The sequence below is a fragment of the Cervus canadensis genome, chromosome 2, assembly GCF_019320065.1.
Source record: "Cervus canadensis isolate Bull #8, Minnesota chromosome 2, ASM1932006v1, whole genome shotgun sequence".
Lineage (NCBI taxonomy): Eukaryota > Metazoa > Chordata > Mammalia > Artiodactyla > Cervidae > Cervus > Cervus canadensis.
Window position 1 is genome coordinate 100,653,257 of NC_057387.1, and position 6,000 is coordinate 100,659,256.

Here is a 6,000-nt window from a genome sequence, read left to right on the forward strand (position 1 = left end):
ACACAACAGGTTTGGTAATATAAGGCAAACAAAGCTGCATTGTAGCCGAGGAGTATTTTTAGAGCTTTGATAGTTTTTATTATGTTTACGTGATGGTATATAAAGAACAAATAGTTTCATGGTGAATGCTAGAGCTGCATTAACTCTAAGGTCATGAAACTACAGTTGACCCTTGAACTACTTGGAGGTATGAACACAGGCCCTCAGTGCAGCAGGAACTCCTCGAGTAACTTTACAGCCAGCCCTCCATATCCATCGGTGTAAGTGAACTCTTGTAAATCCATGTTGTATGAGGGTCAACTATATAACAATTTTATCAGTCAAAATAAATGCTGAGTAACAATATCATAAACTGCATGCAATTTAAACTAAATGATAGGGACTTTCCTGGTGGATAAGAATCCAGAAGATAATACAGAGGATAAGAATCCACCTGCTTAAAAAAAAAAAAAAAAAAGAATCGACCTGCCAATACAGGGGACACTGGCTCGATCCCTGGTCCAGAAAGATTCCACATGCCTCAAAGCAACTAAGCCCATTCAACACAACTACTGATTCTGAGCTCTAGAGCCCACAACTACTGAGTCTGAGTATTGCAAATGCTGAAGCCCATGCACCTAGAGCCCATGTTCCGCAACAAGAGAAGCCACTTCAATGAGAAGCCCATGCACTGCAACCAAGAGTAACCCCCAGTCGCCGCAACTAGAGAAGGCCTGTGCGCACCAATTAAGATCCAGCACAACCAAAAATAAATAAATAAAATGAGAATCCCTGTTTGCTAAAGAAAGCTGTCTAAGTGCAGACAAAGAAAACAGGAATTTATATACCTCCAATATAGGAGAACTATAAATCAGCTGACTTGTGCTGTCAACTAATACAAATCTCATTTCTAGTGAGTGCCTAAACAATGGCTTTCTTCATTAAGATCACATTCTCTGAGGGGGAAAAAACCACAAAACAGCCAGTCCTTCAAAGCCCACCCAGAAATTCCTTGAATAAACAATAATTCTTGACAATTCAATGAAACCCATGATCCATTTCTTGTAAAGTACCCTGCACTTATCATGTGCCATACACTGTGTTAATCACGGCAATGGAGCCTGCCTTCAGAGAACTGAATTGGAGATAAGACACCACACAATCAGAGCTAAGATATTTTCTCATGCACTATTCTCAATCCAGGAGACATTTGGCAATATCTGAAGACGTTTTTAGTTATCACAGTTGAAGCCCTGCCCCTAGCATCTTATAGGTAGAGGCCAGGGATACTGCTGAAATCCTACAATGCACAGCACAACCCTGCAAAATGAAGAACTATTTGGCCCAAAATGTGAATGATGCTGAGGTTGAGAAACTCTGTTCTAATGTAATCATGAGCAAAAGGTAAGTGCAAAAGGTACAAATAAAATGCTAATAGTTTGGAACTCTCTAAATCAGAAAGTCAATCTGTACCACCCAATGAAAACTAAATTAAGGGTCTGACTCTGGAGAACTCTGTAAATTGGACAAATGAGTTTAGACTTGATTATCTGGGAAAATGAAGCCAGTGAAAGGGTAACAAGATGAAAATGGTTCTTTTCAAAAAAGCAGTCTGGTTTGGTTGAAAAGCTTAAGTATAGATATGAAAGCCAGCTTAATAGAAAATAAAGAAACTGATGAGGGTAAGGCAAAGAAATAATCACTAGCACTGCCTAAGATATGGCTTCAGGATCCTCAGATTTCAAATCTCAGGATTAAATTTCAAACCAGAGGGTTCAACTTCCAATGACACTGCATTTGCTAAAGTAAAATGCATCTTTGACTCACCACGCCTCACAGAAAACTGAAAGAAGGAAGTCACTTTTTAAAGGCTCAGTTCCTAGTTGAAAAAATAACTGCAACCAAACAAAGGTATGTATAAGGATAAAAGGGATGAAAAAAAGGCTTCAATCCTTCAGGCTGGAAACATTTTACAAACTAAAAAGCTAACTTCTGCAAATAAAAAACACACACACTGAAGCTTAGCAATACTACCACTTTTGATTTGCATGACAGGTTGTACTTGACAAAGTACTTTCACTGCTACCATTTTATTTAAACTCCTCCAAAACGTCTGACTGATGAAATATTTCTGGGGAAAGGGGAAGAAAATTCAACTGCAATTTTTTATACTGAACAGCAGTAACTCAAACAATAAGCAAAATTGCAACCATAGAATAAATCCAAACGCATTCAAACAAGGCATCAAAAGCCCCTGACAATCTGGCAGCACCTACCTTTTCTTTCTGGTCTTATCTTCCTCTACAAACCCGAGGCCCAAGTACTTCACTGAACAATATAAGTCCCCTCCTGCCTCCACATCTTTGTTCATGCTGTTTCTTCCAGCCGGGATACCTTATTAGACACCTTTGCCTAGATGTGCTGCAAACACCTCGAACTAAATACGTCCAAAATTCATTTTCTTTCCATGTCACCTCTCCAGTTAACCTTCCTCATAGAGTACCTATCTTGGTAAATAGTACTACCACTTCCCTAAACCAGAAAATCAGACAATTGTCCTAGGCTCCTTCTATTTCTTCATTTCCATAAATAATCAGCCTCCAAATCTATGGATTCCACCTTTTTCACATTGCTCAAATTTGATCCCTCCTCTTCTTTCCATTTTCACTTAGTTCAAGCCATTGTTCAACCTTCGGAACATTCGTCTACTTCCCCATTGAAGTTCTTTCCCTCCCCCCTCACAGACAAATTATTAATAAAACATCAATATGACCACATCTTATTCCTGGGTAAGAGGGTTCAAAGCCTCCCCACAGCTTTCAGGGTAAGCTCCAAATTCCTTAGCAGGGTTTACAAGGGCCTTCATATTTGATGCCACCACTGCCCACTTCCTCCACTTCTCTGAGCTTTACTGGAATTCCAGTCATGGTCTTTCAGTGTCCAGTCTCCATTTCTTGCATTGGACTCTTTGGCTGGAAATTCCTTTTTCAGATTCACCATATGGCTAAATAAATCCTGCAAGACTTACCCTCCCACTTCCTCCCCAAAGCCTGGAGACCTGGCTCAGGTAGCCTTCCTCTCAGAGCCCTGCGCTCACACAGTGCACTACAACACTGTAAGCTACCCACGATTTACTTGTCTGCTTCCTCCTCCACTCCAAGAGAACTACTGTATTCCTCCTGGTCACCAGGGCCAAGTGCCTCATTTCATATGTGCCTCACACATATTAAGGGCTCAGTAAATGACCAGTGAATGATTAATGTGCTGGGCTCCCCATCACCCTCGTTTTTCACTTGAACAGGGATCCCTATAAAGAGTTTCAATTGACACAGTTCTGATACTAATCTCCGCTTTAAGTTTCTCATCCTGTCTTCATCGAGCTCTTCGTTGTCTGAAACTCATCTTAACCCCTGCTTCTGCAGAAGCGATTTTCCTGAGCCCCTTGTTACATACTGCCATAGTACCCTGTTCTTTCCTAACACGCATCACATTTATAGTATTTGTTAAATTTCCTGCGGACAATGTCAGATCCATGAAGGGAGGGTCTACCTTATTTTGTTTCTGCAACCCCTGGATATGGCAAAGTGCCTAACAAAAGAATAAACATAATTTGTTACACTGAATTTAATCCTGTGACGTGAGCAGAGATCGTCACTTAAAAGATGACAAAAATGAGGCTCAAACAAATTAAATAAAGCAACTATGGCCACCGATGCTTTGCAGTGGAGCCAGACCAAACCTGAGCCAATAGATTTCATGACCAGAAGTATGAGATACCTTCAATAAAGTTAACTTGGGTTTTCAAGATAAGAACTACAGACTAAGAGAAAGGGGAGGCTCTCAGATTGCAAACACAAAGACCTGCTCCACTCTTAAAAAAAAACAAAAAACCAAAACTCCCCAGGCATTCCAAACAAGCTGTATTTTTAAATCAAAGTTCCACGCAGCGGGTAGCCTTTAAACCTGCAACTGCCTGAGAGACACCTACCGGAAGACCACCCCAAGGAACAGAAAGGTTCCTGGGAAATGAACGGGGGAAGGATCTGGGGCTGATAAACTAAGGAACTGAAGTCTAGATTCCGATTCATTCCCTGTTAAAGATTGTTTCCGATTGGTTCGCAGTAAGACCTTAGACAAGCCTCGTCTCTTCGGGAATCAGTTTACCCACCCAAGCAATGGGGGCGAGACCAGGAATAGTGAAGACTCTAAGGTCTCGGAGGTTTCTTTCAGTCAAAACTCCTTAGGAATCAGGCCTCCGTTGAGACTGACCTCCAGAACCGCTAAGTCCAGCGGAGGGAGGGCCTCCACAGGAGAGCCCGGCTGAGCTGGTCACTCCGGCCCCACCTCGAGAGACCGCGCCCAGGATCCGGGGTCGGCGTAAGGGCCCCACCGCGCCGGCCCCCTCAGGAGGGCTCACCGCACGCACCTAGGCCAGAAAGGCCATTAATAACGCCAAAGGCCAGTGGGCCGAGGAGCGGACCCCAGTCACTCCCCACCACGCACACTCACCTCAGACTTCTGTCTCACCTCGGGACTGCGACCAGCCGCTCTCCACTTCCGGCAAGAACCGCCCAGCAACCTTCGCGCGACCCACTTCCGGGCCCTCACTGGGCGCGGCAACCCCACCGGAAATGAAGGGCCGGCGTTTTAGCCGGCCCAGCGGAGGGACCCGGGAGGAAGTCTGGCCGCCCGGCTGGTGACTCCGCCCCTTATCCGCCACGCCCAGGAGAAAGAATTCCCCTCCAGCTGGGGAAGAGAGCCCCGCCCCCGAGGCGTGAGCGACGGGGCGTGTCTAAAGCTAGACCACGCCCTCCACCGGTAGTAGACCAAGCTAAGCTCCGCCTCCCTCTGGGCGTGGATACCTCGGTTTCCCCGTTTGTGACGTGGGGAGGCCATTGGTCTGGGCAGTGTTTTGGGAGGACCTGCGGAGGCTAGGTGTGGGGAAGGGTCGGCAGGGATGCTCAGGCATAGCCCAGGGTTTCTGGGCGTGCCCGCCGCCGCCGCCGCCGCCGCCGCCGCCGACCTGCTGGCTCTGGCCGGGGCTGGGAAGGTGGAAGCGCAACCCACTTCCTGTTAGTTCGGTGCGCTCTGTGACCATAGATGGTCAGGCCTGGGGCCGCGCGGAAGCCTCCGCCCCGCGGTTTAGGAGTCCTTCTTACCCGCACTCAGGGTGTGGTCCCCGAGAATAAGATGATCGAGAGGGGGAAAAAAAGATGAGCAGAATTAGAAGAGATGCTGCTTCGCTCTGCTAAAACCTGGCTTCTGAGGCATCTTTGCCCCGGGCTGGGCGTTCCCAGCCGGCTGCCAGTCAGTCCGGGGGAGGTTCAGCACGGTGGCCGCTAAGCGCAAGGCAGACTTCACTTCCGTGCTCCTTGGGCCTGGGGATCTGAGCTTTGTTCCCTCAAGGCTCACGCTTTCCAACCAGTGATTATCCTCCCACAAAGATTTTATTTCCAGAAAAGAATTGGCAAGTTGCCACCCCTTCAGTCGAACGCCTCTGACAGCTCCAAGCTTCAAGTTAAATGCAAGTGTTATATGCCAGAGTCACTCATTCAACAAATACAATTCTTATAATAACGACTACCATTTACTGCGCGCTGAGTACATGCCAGACCTCTGCTGAAAGCTTCAAGCTCATTTTCACTTAATTCTAATAGGAACTCTCCGCGGTAGGTACCATTATGGCCTCCAGTTTTAAAGCGAGGATGCTGAATTATTTGCCGAATTCACGAAGTGGAATTTTAGAGGAAACACGTCTATGTGACTAAACCCCAGAACGTAACCGCTGTGATAGACCATACTGGAATCATCTGCTGCAATTTGGAGGTAGTGATGCCCCTGGTGAGAAGACATCCAGGGTTACAGCCATGGCTTAGGTGCTTTACCAGGGGTCAGAATTTGGTCAGGTTACCTAAGTTCTCTAAACCTGGGCCTCTTCTCAATTTTATGACCCCCGGAATATTTAAAAGAAAATGATCGTGTGACAAAATGTGGAACAAAAATTAGAGTATATTTTAAATA

The 6,000-nt window shown here is 45.8% G+C and overlaps 1 protein-coding gene across 8 annotated transcripts in view; it reads right to left on the minus strand.

The window, feature by feature from the left end:
* The window catches only part of CAP1 (cyclase associated actin cytoskeleton regulatory protein 1), a 28,372-nt gene extending 23,388 nt beyond the window's left edge, over positions 1-4,984 (minus strand). The window contains exon 1 of one of the 8 annotated variants that reach the window (XM_043461773.1): positions 4,489-4,984. The gene's annotated coding sequence lies outside the window, so the exon portion shown is untranslated. Of the gene's footprint in view, positions 1-4,248; positions 4,439-4,488 lie in introns of those variants that run through there. The other 7 variants (XM_043461768.1, XM_043461774.1, XM_043461771.1 and 4 more) reach the window with 7 other exon arrangements.
* Between the last annotated feature and the right edge of the window lie 1,016 nt (positions 4,985-6,000).